The 14,042-nt window shown below is 42.4% G+C and overlaps 1 protein-coding gene across 2 annotated transcripts in view; it reads left to right on the top strand.

Annotated features, from left to right (window-relative positions):
* TRIM71 (tripartite motif containing 71) overlaps positions 1–14,042 on the top strand; it is a 149,732-nt gene that overhangs the window by 76,798 nt on the left and 58,892 nt on the right. The gene's annotated exons all lie outside the window — the stretch shown is intronic.

Genomic DNA, 14,042 nt, shown 5'->3' with positions numbered 1-14,042 from the left:
TTGAGCTAAATGTTAAGTTTGCTGAAAAAAAGAAAGAAAGCGGAGATACAATCTGAGGCAGTATAATCTTCAGAAGAAATCACATCAGATACATGTACAATTAGCACAGCCCCCCCCCAAAGGCTGTGTACTCTCACCACCTCTCTATACACCAATGACTCCATCTCAAATGATCCATCTGTTAAACTACTGAAATTTGCAGAAAATACAACAGTGATCTGACTCATTCGAGACAACAATGAATCCTCATACAGACGGGAGGTTGAACAATTAACCTAGTGGTGTGACCGGAACAATCTAGAACTGAACACACTCAAAACCGTAGAAATGGTGGTAGACTTTAGGAGAAACCCTTCCATCTCTCACAATACTAGACCAGTGATTTTCAACCTTTTTTGAGCTGCGGCACATTTTTTACATATACAAAATCATGGGGCACATTGAGCGGGGGGGGGGGGGAGGAGTGGGGGGGGGCTAAAAAAAGTTTGGACAAAAAAATTATCTCTCTCTCTTCCTCCCTTTCGCTCTATTTCTCTCCCTCTTTCTCTGTCTTCCTTCCTTCCCCTCTCTGTCCATCCCTTTCTCTCTTCCTTCCTTCCTCTCTTTTTTGCTCTCTTTCTATCTCTCCCTCCTTCTCTGCCTCTCTTTCTCTTTCTTTCTTTCTTTCTCTCTCTCTTGCTTTCTTTCTCTCCATCTCTCTTTCTCTCTCTCTCTCTCTTTCTTTCTCTCTCTCTCTTGCTTTCTTTCTCTCTCTCTTTCCTTCTTTCTTTCTCTCTCTCTCTTTCTTTCTCTCTCTCTCTCTCTTGCTTTTTTTCTTTCTCTCTCTCTCTTTCTCTCTTGATTTCTTTCTCTCTCTCTCTTTCTCTCTTGCCTTCTCTCTCTCTCTTGCTTTCTTTCTCTCCCTCTCTTGCTTTCTTTCTTTCTCTCTCTTTCTCTCTCTTGCTGAGCTTCGCGGCACACCTGACCATGTCTCGCGGTACTCTAGTGTGCCACAGCACACTGGTTGAAAAACACTGTACTAGACAACACAATATCAACAGTAGAGACCTTCAAATTACTAGGTTCTATCATATCTCAAGATCTAAAATGGTCACCTAACATCAAAAACATCATCAAAAAAATACAACAAAGAATGTTTTTTTCTACGCCAATTCAGGAAGCTCAAACTGGCCAAGGAGCTGCTGATGCAGTTCAACAGAGGAATCATTGAGTCTGTCGTCTACACCTCTGGTTTGATTCTGCAACCCAGCAAGACTGACACAGACTTCAGAGGATAATCAGAACTGCAGAAAAAACTATTGCTGCCAACCTGCCTTTCATTGGGGACCTGTATACTGCACGAGTCAAAAAGAGGATGGTGAAAATATTTACTGACCCCTCACATCCTGGACACAAATTGTTTCAAGTCCTACCCTCAAAATGTCACTACAGAGCACAGCACACCAAGACAACTAGACACAAGAACAGTTTTCCCCCCAAAAGCTATCACTCTACTAAACAAATAATTCCCTGAACACTGTCAAACTTTTTACTAAGTCTGCACTTCTATTTCTACTAGTTTTTTCTCATCATTCCTATCACCCTTTTCCTCCCACTTAGGACCGTATGACTGTAACTTGTTGCTTGTATCCTAACATGTTTATTAATATTGATTGTTTCTTCATTGCTTATTTGACCCTATGACAATCATTAAGTTTTGTACCACATATTCTTGACAAATCTACATTTTCTTTTATATATACTGAGAGCATATGCACCAAGACAAATTCCTTGTGTGTCCAATCACACTTGGCCAATAAATAATTCTATTCTGTTCTATTCTAAAATATGCTGACTGGGTTTAAATGGAATGGTTCATTGAATGAGACTATTTTTTTTTAAAAAAAACCCTAAAATATTAAGACTTTATTTCTCTAATTGGTTCTTTCCAACTTTTATTTACTTTGCCCAGTTATTGATTGGCATATTACAAGGTAATTTTGTTGTTTCCAATTTCATCATCATATAAAATAGCAAATATACACTTTCCCAAGAAAATTAATAGATTGTTAGTCAAAAACTAAACATAAAATAAAGAGCCATTTATCAGCTAACAAAGGGCAAGCCATCATTCTACTTTTTAGTAAATAAATGCTGTTTCAACTGATTATTGCAGCTATTTCAGTAGCAGAATTATTTAATAGTTGTGTAGTGCTGTTTTAAAAGCTTTTGTAATTGTAGGTAAGTGAGCTAGAACCCTTTAAATCTGAAATTGATTATTCCGCCCTAGCAAAACCATAATCCTTTTGAATATGTTCAAGTGAAAGGAAAAGAATCAATTCAGTTCAGTAAATCAATTCAAAGTTTATTTTGATTAAAGACAATGTAAAATAAAACAATTAATGAACTCTATAAGTAGAAGAGGAAGGTCAAGCATGAAATGTGAGCTAAAAGTTAGAATATTATGTTACTATTGCCACTATAACTATTAATATAAACTGGATCTCTCAAATTGGTGTTATTTGTCTTAGTTACTCAATATTATGACATGAATCCAAGACATTAAGACAAAAGTGGGCAAAAAGTACATTATCTATATTCAGAATTGTAGAGATATTAGTTGAATCTTTATTGCTACTGGCAGCACTACAAAATTTGGCAACATCCAGGGAGGCAAAGTCCATTTCAATCAAAAAAAGATTTGTATATAGAAATATCTGAAATATTTGAATATTTCATTAGAAAAGGGAAAATAAAACGGATTCTAATATCCCTTTTTTTTAAAATACAGGAAATAGATTCTGTGGTGCCATTAGTCTGCATAATTGTATACAATGTCTAAAATATTACACGTTTTATCATTTATTCTCAAGTCTAATGTTCCATTTGAAATCCATATTCATCCTGTTTGTTCTGTCATCTTAAATCACAGCACAACAACCAAGCTCTTTCTTTTCTTATGTCCATATTTGAATAATAAGCAAAGCTGTACAATTAAGCCATAAGTGTCCATTGGCTTCCCAATGAATCTCAGCTTTTTTGTGTGGAATGTTGTTTTTGTTTTTGCATTGCAGCTTTCAATGGAAACTGCATCCACATTCCATTGCTTTTGTTAATTGTGCCTGGTACTTAAAACATTTGTAAAAAAAGAAGCAGGTAGATGGGGCATATGAGGGACAATGTTGGGGAGGGTAACCGGTTTAGGAATTGTCCATTCAGGTCAAAGTTTAACTCTAGTAGCCATTCATCAGATGTTGGTTGATTGCTATGCCATCCTTGGAGACGTTTTACTTACTCATCCCCCTCCTAGCTCTTTGAAAGCAGGTGGGCCAGAAAGGGAGCATGACACTTGAACATTCGTGTTTTTGGTTTTACTATGCACTGTAAATCCCTATCCTAGAGCAATCAACTTTATAGCCTTGCTCTGGTACTCTTTTGCCTGCTGTGGTTGTAAAAGATGAATAGCCCCATGTGATATGCCCTACTGTTTTGAAAAATATTGCCAGTTTCTGTAGGTAGAGTTTTGTTTGTTTGTTTGAATGAATGCACATAACTAATTCAAAGAACATTTCTTTCTAGCTGAGGAAATGGGTATTAATGCAAGTCTGGAATGGAAATAGCTTTAGCATTTTCAAATAATACATAGCATACTTACACACTACCTCTTAGTTATTAAGTCCAGTTACTGCTTCTGATAATGATCTTAAAGCTAAGTTTGGTCTGAAATATTTAAAAAACTTAATCTACACCAGGAAATCTGAAATGCTAATTCTATTTCTTATATTTTCTATAATAATAGTTTTAAACAAACAGTTTTAACTATTTTAGTGTAATTGCAGATTATTTGCAATATTTGCATTGAACCTTTGGTCTCCATTTCTGTGTCTAGTTTTGCTCTTTTTTGTTTAGTATTTTTTAAGCACTAGAAACTAAGTAGGCATTGCCTAGATGGGCTAATATCATCTGGAGGTCAGGTTTAGGAATGTTCCATGAATGACCTGCAAAGTAGAGTTTTTAATTAAAACCAGCCTTTAAACAAATAAGTAGGCTTCGTGCATATAAGAGTTCTTGTTTTTGTGCTGTCACCATATTATAATGTAACTATTATGTCTTTTCCCCCATTATTCCTAGAAATGTCATTCTTTTGCATTCCAAACAGTTTGAATCCTAGTAACAGTATAGCAACATTTAGTACAAATGGGTTTCTCATCTCCTTTTTCTGGGATTTTGTTTGTCTACAGCCATAGGATTCCTGCTACAGGCTTTCCTTGACTTACAGCCATTCATATAGTGACTGTAGTTACAACATTAAAAAAAGATATATAACTGTTCTTCACATGGTTATATGATCAACTGATTCATATTTAGGACAGTTGCAGTGTCCCTGGGAAAGCCTGATTCACTTTACAACTTTGTTCATAATATAATAACTGATGTTATTCATTTAAATGTGTCAAGAAAAGTTGTAAAATGGGGCAAAACTCCCTTAACATCTGTCTTGCTTAGCAGTAGAAATGCTACCAATTGTGGTAGTAATTGAGTGCTACTTGCAGTAGTTACCTGTCTAAATAATTGTCCTATTTAACCTCTTTGTCCAGATAAAACTAGCCAAATTGTGTTTTATATTGAAATAGACATAAACAAACAACAAACAAACAAACAAATATTTGCATTAGAGATTATTGGGCAACTTCATGTTGTTGTATGTGTTGCAAACAGCCTTAATATGTCATACCTAATTATCTTATTTTTTGTGAATAACCACTACCACCACCACCAACAACAATGCTCCTCCAGCACAGTAGTTTCCATGGGATCTGCCAAATACTTGGAATACTCTATGATGCAGAATTAGTTTTTTTGCTGGAAAGATATTGTATTGTGAATAGAGCCTTTTTGCTCATCTCTGCAACAAATGTGAATAAATGTAGGTACAATCCAGTTAGCAATGGACACATAGCACATTTTAAATAATGAATAAATATCCACTGTTGTAATTTATTTGATAAGCCATTGTTAGGTGAGCGAATGCAGTTAAGAAAATGCTGTTAGGCAGAACAAAATACAGTTAGGTTGAATTCCTTTTTGTGGGTCAAAGGCTGCTGTTAGTCTATGTGGAAATGTATATTTTTAATCAGAGGACATGGCAAGGAAATGCAGGGAGAAGTGTTGGCAAACACTTAGTATTGTACTAATAACTAGTATTATATGGCAACAGATAGACATAATGCATTTTTATAGCCCTCTAGAAAAGCCAAGTCAGTTCAAAGTTATTATAAACACTCCAAAACTACATATAAGGTCCTCTTCCAAAATTACAATGGCTGCATTGCTCCTATGGTCATTCACCCATATGACTGACTATGGAGATGCTACGGCATCCCCACCTCTCTTCTCCTCCCACCTTGACACAACACATGGCAACTCCAAATCTCAACCAGCAAATGCTCTGTCCTACACATCGGCAAAAAGAATCAGAACTTCAAATACAAACTTAATAAACAAATTATCACAGATAATCCCCACTCGGTCAAGGACCTCGGAATACTAATAACTAAAGATCTAAGTGCCAAAGCCCACTGCAACAACATCACTAAGAAGTCCTTGCCTTGGGGGGGTGGTCTCCGCTCAAACTGAGATAATCTCAAATGTACTTCCGGATCCGGTGGGGAGCAAGGAGAAGGGTGGAGTTGCTGCTCCACCGGACTACGGTGGATAACATCGATAAAATATAGGGAATGACAGTTTAAATCCAGCTTAAAACTTGCGGCTCTGGAAGTGAGCATTTGCTGCCCAAGAGATCCCCCCTTTTCTACTCCCCTGTGCTCCACGCCCCTTTCTGTCCCAGAGTTTGTGGTGCAATCGGCCGGACTTTGGAAAATGATGAAAATGGCGACTAAAAACCAGAGCTGAGCCGCTTGCCATTTGTGGCGCCGTGGCGTGCTGTCTGTTGCCTTTCTGTCATCACTGGGAAGATGGAGGGCGGAGGACAGAGGAGAAGACAGAAGGAGGCTTGGAGTCCCGGAGCCCTGGAGGGGTGGTCCTGTGCTCAACCAAGGAGGATTCCGTTGCCCACTGCCTCGTGGCATTTGTTTTTTGGATTACCTTGCTGCGGAGATTTAGAGACTCGCCACGGAGAGTTTGCTGAGGACAGAGAGAGAGGAGACAGAGGAGACAGAGGGAGGGGTTTGGAGCTTCAGAGGAAAGATCTTGTGTCAGCCAGGAAGATCCCGCTGCCCCCTGCTCCGCGGCGTTTGTTTTAGTTTATTCTCACCGCGGAGCCTTTGCTTTGCTTTTGCTTTTGCTATGGAATCAGCTGGGGGTCGGAAAATGGCGGCCACCAGCTAGAATGAAGCTGTCTGCAGTCTTTTCCCCCTCTCCTGCTGAGCTACGGTGTTGGGAAGCTGAGAATCGCCAAGAAAATCGAGATGGGACAGCCAAGACCCACCATATATACCAGACTGACCTGGAGAGCCAGAACACCGAATGGTGGGGGTGTTCGGCGGCAGAGGGCCAGCCAGGTGGGGAGCTGCAGGATTAGGAGAGAGAGGAGATGGAGGCCTACAGGAAAACGAGGAGGCCGAGGAAGAAAACATTATGATCATAAATGGACCATACAGAGGCTGCATGAAGGCTTTGGGGTATTGCCTTGGATTTTGCTGGGAACATGGCAAATTGGAAATGTCAACTTTGAGAAGGATGGACATGTGATGCAACTAGACGAGCAGGACACCCCCCCTCTTTCTTGAGGGGGGAGGGATATTGAATGATCCTGAACTCTGAATAACCTTTGACTTTAAGAACCTAGCACCGTTGTTACTCGCTGCTGACTGGATTTATTTATTTAAAGAACTGAATTACTGCACTATTACCTATATTTTGTATACTCTATAACTTATTTTTATTATTTTCTTTAGTGTTTTTAATCTTTAATCTTAATATTAATTTGACTATTTTTAACTAAATTATTTGGGGGAGTCTTAAACGATGGATAATTGGGGTGATAATAGTATGTATGGAGTGAATGATTGGCATGGATGGGTGGGATGGGTGGGGTTACAATATGGATGAGATGAATGGGAGTGATGTAAGTAATATATTTGGCCTACCTGGCGCTGGAGAGGCAGGAGGGGGGGCACCTATCTCTGGGGTGGCAGAGGGTCAGGATATACCGGTGTTGCTGGGGAGAGGCAGATATGGCAGGAACCACGGAGTGAGCCGTTCCAGGGGAAGGAGGGATCGCTGCTTAATAATGATCCCTTGTTCCAGCTCCATGAGTTCTACCCAGAATACTGGTGATGAGTGTAATTCTGGCCCTGGGCTCAGGTTGCTGCTATTCAATGCCAGGTTGGTGGTAAATAAAGCTCTCCTCATCCGGGATTTAATCCTGGATGAGGAGGCCGACCTGGCATGTGTAACTGAAACCTGGCTGGGCCCGGAGGGAGGAGTTCCTCTCTCTGAAATTTGCCCAGCCAGGTTTCAGATATAGCATCAACCTTGACCCCAGGGAAGGGGGGGAGGAGTGGCTATTATAGCCAGGGAGAGCCTTTGCCTGCATAGATTCGTTGCTCCAGAGATTGCGGATTGCGAGTCCCTCCTGGTGAAGTTGGACTTAGGGGTTCAGGTGGGCTTGTTTCTCATGTACCTGCCTCCCAGCTGCGTGGCACAAGCCCTGCCTGTGCTACTCGAGGAGGTAGCCGGGCTGGCGGTGGGGTTTCCTAGACTTATTGTCTTGGGGGACCTCAACCTGCCGTCGCTCGGCGAATCCTCTGAACTGGCACAGAAGTTCATGGCCTCCATGGCAGCCATGGACCTGACCCAAGTAGTACAGGGTCCAATTCACGAGGGGGGGCACGCACCCAACATGGTATTCCTCTCTGAGCAACTGAGTAATGGTCTGAGACTAAAGGGCTTAGAAGTGTTGCCTTTGTCATGGTCAGACCATTTTCTACTGCGGCTTGACTTCCTGGTTCCAATCTTCCCCCGCAGGGAGGCGGAACTGATTAAGTTGTTCCACCCCAGGCGCCTGATGCATCCAGAAAGCTTTCAGAAGGCACTTGGGGTTCTTCCAGATACACTCGTCCACAGTTCGGCAGAGTCTCTGGCTGAGGCCTGGAACAAGGCTGCAGCGGAGGCCCTTGACCGAATTGCACTACTGCAACCTCTCTGCGGCACTAGACCCCGTAGAGCTCCATGGTTCAATGAGGTGCTCTGGGAGTTGAAACGCCAGGAGAGACGTCTAGAGAAGCGATGGAGGAAGAGTAAGTCCGAATCCGATTGAATACAGTGGTACATCAAGATATGAACCCCTCGTCTTACGAACAACTCGTGATACGAACCCGGGGTTCAGAAAAATTTTGCCTCTTCTTACGAACTTTTTTCGAGTTACGAACCGGCGTTCGGAGACTGCTGGGAAGCCGCGCGGCTGTTTTAAAAGGTGACAGCCGGGCGGCGGGGCTTCCCAGAAGCCTTCCGAACGCCGATTCGTAACTCAAACAAAGTTCGTAAGAAGAGGCAAAATTTTGCTGAACCCCGGGTTCGGTTCGGGAGGTTGCTGGGAAGCCCCCCAGGCCGGCTGCGACCTTTTAAAACACCCGCGCCGCTTCGCAGCTGTCTCCCGAAGCCGAACGCGGAAGTTCGGCTTTAGCGTTCGGCTTCAGGAGACAGCTGCGAAGCGGCGCGGGTGTTTTAAAACGTCGCAGCCGGCCTGGGGGGCTTGCCAGCACCCCCCGAACCCCGAACCCCAAACTCCACAAGAAGCCTTCCCTGGACCCAGCCGTGCTTAATAACTACCATCCAGTCTCCAACCTTCCCTTTATGGGGAAGGTTGTTGAGAAGGTGGTGGCGCTTCAACTCCAGCGTCCTTGGAAGAAGCCGATTATCTAGGTCCTCAGCAGTCTGGATTCAGGCCCGGCTACAGCACGGAAACTGCTTTGGTCGCGCTGATGGATGATCTCTGGCGGGCCCGGGACAGGGGCTTGTCCTCTGTCCTGGTGATTCTTGACCTCTCAGCGGTTTTCGATACCATTGACTATGGTATCCTTCGGCGCCGGCTGGAGGGGTTGGGAGTGGGAGGCACTGTTCTTCAGTGGTTCTCCTCCTACCTCTCTGGTCGGTCGCAGTTGGTGTTAGTGGGGGGTCAGAGGTCGACCTCTAGGTCTCTCCCTTGTGGGGTGCCTTAGAGGTCGGTCCTCTCCCCCCTGCTATTTAATATCTACATGAAACCGCTGGGTGAGATCATCCAAGGGCATGGGGTGAGGTATCATCAATATGCTGATGACACCCAGTTATACATCTCCACCCCATGTCCAGTCAACGAAGCAGTGGAAGTGATGTGCCGGCGCCTGGAGGCTGTTGGGGCCTGGATGGGTGTCAACAAACTCAAACTCAACCCAGACAAGACGGAATGGCTGTGGGTCTTGCCTCCCAAGGACAATTCCATCTGTCCGTCCATTACCTGGGGGGAGAATCATTGACCCCCTCAGAGAGGGTTCGCAATTTGGGCGTCCTCCTCGATCTACAGCTCACATTAGAGAAACATCTTTCAGCTGTGGCGAGGGGGGCGTTCACCCAGGTTCGCCTGGTGCACCAATTGCGACCCTATTTGGACCAGGAGTCACTGCTGACAGTCACTCATGCCCTCATTACCTCGAGGCTCGACTACTGTAATGCTCGCTACATGGGGCTACCTTTGAAAAGTGTTTGGAAACTTCAGATCATGCAGAATGCAGCTGCGAGAGCAATCATGGGCTTTTCCAAATATGCCCATGTTACACCAACACTCCACAGTCTGCATTGGTGCCAATCAGTTTCCGGTCACAATTCAAATTGTTTTTAGTATTGGATTATTGTTATACGCTGTCTTATTATAGCTGTTAGCCGCCCCAAGTCTCTGGAGAGGGGCGGCATACAAATCCAATAAATAAATAATATAAATAAGGCCTCAAGAGTTGTTAATCTAATCCTACGTAGCTTCTGCTCTGGAAATCTCACACTACTTACCAGAGCTTACAAAACTTTTGCCGGATCCATCCTCGAATACAGCTCATCTGTTTGGAAACCATATCACATCTCAGACATTAGCACCCTTGAAAATGTTCAAAGATACTTCACAAGAAGAGCCCTTCATTCCTCCACTTGAAACAGAATACCCTATGAAACTAGACTTACAATCCTGGGTCTTGAAAACTTAGAACTACGATGCTTTAAACATGATCTAAGTATTGCCCATAAGATCATATGCTGCAATGTACTGCCTGTAAAAGACTACTTCATCTTCAACCACAACAACACGAGCACACAACAGATTCAAGCTTAATATTATCCGCTCCAAACCTGACTGTAAAAAATATGACTTTAGTAATCAGGTTGTCAAAGCATGGAACTCATTACCAGACTCTGTAGTATCATCCCCTAACCCCCAACATTTTACCCTTAGACTATCCACGGTTGACCTCTCCAGATAGTCTCTCATATAGTTCGTATTTCTTCTCTACTATATCCTCTATAATCTTCATTTGTATTATTGTGTATTGGACAAAATAAATAAATAAATAAAAATCTTCAGTGCTTGGGCCTGGTATCTATGCCCACTGGAAGCAGCCACCATTTGCTCTGGCAATTTCTTACAGAAAATGGAGGCTGCTTTCAGAGCGTTCTGCCCAGATAAAGTCTGCAAACCTTTGGCTCTTGAAGGCTTTAGGAAGCCAGACTCTGAATGCTAAGGCAGCAGCTTCAGGATGATTTTCCCAAAAGTTTTCCCTTTCTTAACCTCCTCCCTCCCAAATAAAACTACATTTCTTCAATAAAGAAAACAAAGCTGGAAGGGAAATACTTCCTGATCTTTCTCCCTCATCCTCTTCCCCAAATTAGGTGCTAAAATTAAACTCCCCACCTCTATCTTCTAATCAATATCCCTTTTAAAACCTTACCTTAATTCTAGAAGATGGAAGCAGGCAAAGAAACTCTTTCTACAGCTTTCTGACTTGAGCAGTTGCAGGGGGGGAAATCAGCTCAGAAAGTTTAACTATATGCAGAAAAAACAGAATAGAAGCTGGCAACTTGCAAAACTTTTAGCTATTGCCTGACTGTCTGTAGGATTCAGCTAGGACTTCATGGAGACAGCATGGGGTATCTCAGGGACAAGTGGGCTTGCTTGGCACTAAGCTTCCGATGGGCTTCACCCACCCTTGAGGCTTCACTTGATGCACACATTCTGATTCACTGGCAAGAACAGGGATGGCTGTAATAGGGGTTCTAAAACTTATTAATAGAAGTTTGCTCTCTCACAATGTTTCTGTGCATGTGCAGAAGCAATCCGAATGGGTGGGCAGAGCTTCCCACTGGCAGTGCTACCGGTTCGCAGAACCAGGCTGAACCAGAACTAACCCACTTCTGGATGGCTGGTCATAACTTGAGGCAGTTGATTTAATGTTTGCCCTGACTTCGACCCTAATGGACAGACTCCATTACAGTTGTAATTTAAGGGCTAACAGTAGAGAACATCACTACAGATGGAGATACTATTATTTTCTTTAGTAATGGAGAGATGCTACTAAAAATTCTACCAACTAGTTTGAAGATGACAAAGATGATCTTTTACCTCACTGTATCTTAATATCAACACCTGTTAGCACAGTGTTTTTCAACCAGAGTTCGGCGGAACCCAAGGGTTACGCAAGGGCCAGCCAGGGGTTCCGCGACTTAATAAGAAGACAAGGCAAAGCAGGCCCCCCCTTCAATCCTGCCTGCTCCTGCAGCGGGGCAGCCTCTTCCTCCTTCTCATGTCCGGCAGATCAATCATGCTCAGCAGCAGCAGCCATAGAGCAGGAGGAGGAGTGGCAGCGGCGCCGGCAGCAGCAATAGCACCCCTTTAGTGGCTAGCCTTTGCATGCTTCTTCTAACCACTAAGCAGATAACTTTCATGCAATAAAACCCCAACTTCAACTTCCAGAATCCTTCAGCTAGCTTTGCTTTTACTCGCACATGGGTCTAAGCTGGTTCCAGGAATTCTGGGAGTTGAAGTCCACAAGTATTAAAAGTTGCCAAGGTTGGAGACCCCTGTGCTAGACTGGTCCCGAGTTGCAAGTAAAAGTGAGGAGCGTGCCGCATCATTTCTCCAGCCGCTTTTCCTCTCCGGCAAGGTCTCATTTCCGCCCTAGGTTGGGTTGGAAAGAAATTTAAGGTTCAACGACTCCAGAAGTCGATGGCTCGAGGGAGTCTTCCAATGATAATGAGCCTGCAGAGAAGGGGAATCCTCTCCGTCCTTCTCTTTTTGCGCACTTGTGCCAGTTCCGAGTGAAAACTCACAGGTAAATCGAGCCCTTTGGAATGCGGCTGCATCACTCATCCAGTTTTGAATTCCACACGCTTCTTTGGGGAAAATGTGAGCCCTTTGCAGAGCATAACGTACAATGGAGGAGGAGGAGGAGGAGGAGGAGGACCACAACAAGCAACTGGCTAATGAAGGTGGATTTGCAGTAGGTGCTTCTCATTATACCACATATTTCCTTTCAATCTCCTACCCTCTCTTGAACCCTGTCTTCTGAGATGACATTAGGGGGGTTGGGAGTTGAAAAGCAAGCAGTGGCGGCAACTTAAGTTACTTTGATGAGTACTTTTTACTACTTTGGTGAGCACCGCACACCAAGACAACTAGAGACAAGAATAGTTTTTTCCCAAAAGCCATCCCTTTGCTAAACAAATAATTCCGTCATCACTGTCAAACTATTTACTAAGTCTTCACTATTATTACTACTAGTTTTTTCTCATAATTCCTATCACTCACTTCCTCCCAATTATGACTATGTGACTGTTACATTGCTTGTATATTTAAGATTTTTATTAATATTGTTTCCTGATTGCGTATTTGATCCCTATGACAACCATTAAGTGTTGTACCTCATGATTCTTGACTAATGTACACTGCTCAAAAAAAATAAAGGGAACACTCAAAGAACACATCCTAGATCAGAATGAATGAAATATTCTCATTGAATACTTTGTTCTGTACAAAATTGAATGTGCTGACAACATGTGAGATTGATTGTCGATCAGTGTTGTTTCCTAAGTGGACAGTTTGATTTCACAGAAGTTTGATTTACTTGGAGTTATATTGTGTTGTTTAAGTGTTCCCTTCATTTTTTTGAGCAGTATTTTCTTTTATGTATATTGAGAGCATATGCACCAAAGACAAATTTCTTGTGTATTCAATCACACTTGTCCAATAAAAGAATTCTATTTCAGCTTCAGGGTGTATAGCTTAATGCAGTGTTTTTCAACCAGGGTTCCACCAGAAATCTGACCACACCAAAGGGTTCACCTGAAGAAAAAAGGTTGAAAAACACTGTTAGCACAACTAGTGAGAGGAAAGAGTGGCGCTTCATTTCATTAATGATTCTTCTGGCAACAGAATATTTGAGTACAAATTTTTGAATTTCACTTGTTAAACCAGTTGTATTCTCAAAACACTAAAAACATTTTTTGCATAATATTTCTATATTCTATAATAAAAAATAACTGTCATTAGACAGTTCCAACTTCTACCAATCCATTTTAAAGCTATAATTAGCTGAACTAGAAGCTTTCTTTGATTATCTATTAATTGTTTTCATACTTTCTCCTCTCTTTTGTGGCTAGTGTGCACTGACTCCTACATTGTATTCCTGTGGAAAGTTACATCTGGATCTGCATGACAGCATTGCTTTCTGGCCTTTGACCTAGCTTTGCTTCTGGCATTAACTGTTTCAAAGGTTTCAAACCTAATAGGTTTAGTTTGAAGCTGAGGTTTTGCTCATTGACGCCATTTTCTTTGTGGTAACTGGTCACTTTAAAGGGGAGAATTTTTTTCTAACTACCACAATAGTTGTGACATTACACTGGTGATCTGCGTGAGCTTCTTTCTGTGCTTTTAAGATTTTTTTTCTGTGTAGGATTTTTTTTTAAATGAGTACACTTACATTTGGAAATAAAATGAAATCAGATAGCAAATAAAATGATGCTGCTATGCTCTGCCAAAGAACACATGTTGAATTTCATGGGATCCCAGGTAATAGTAACACTGA

Source organism: Erythrolamprus reginae, chromosome Z (assembly GCF_031021105.1).
Source record: "Erythrolamprus reginae isolate rEryReg1 chromosome Z, rEryReg1.hap1, whole genome shotgun sequence".
NCBI classification, from domain to species: domain Eukaryota; kingdom Metazoa; phylum Chordata; class Lepidosauria; order Squamata; family Dipsadidae; genus Erythrolamprus; species Erythrolamprus reginae.
The sequence above is the reverse complement of the archived record's forward strand: the minus strand, read 5'-3'. Positions and strand labels throughout refer to the sequence as shown.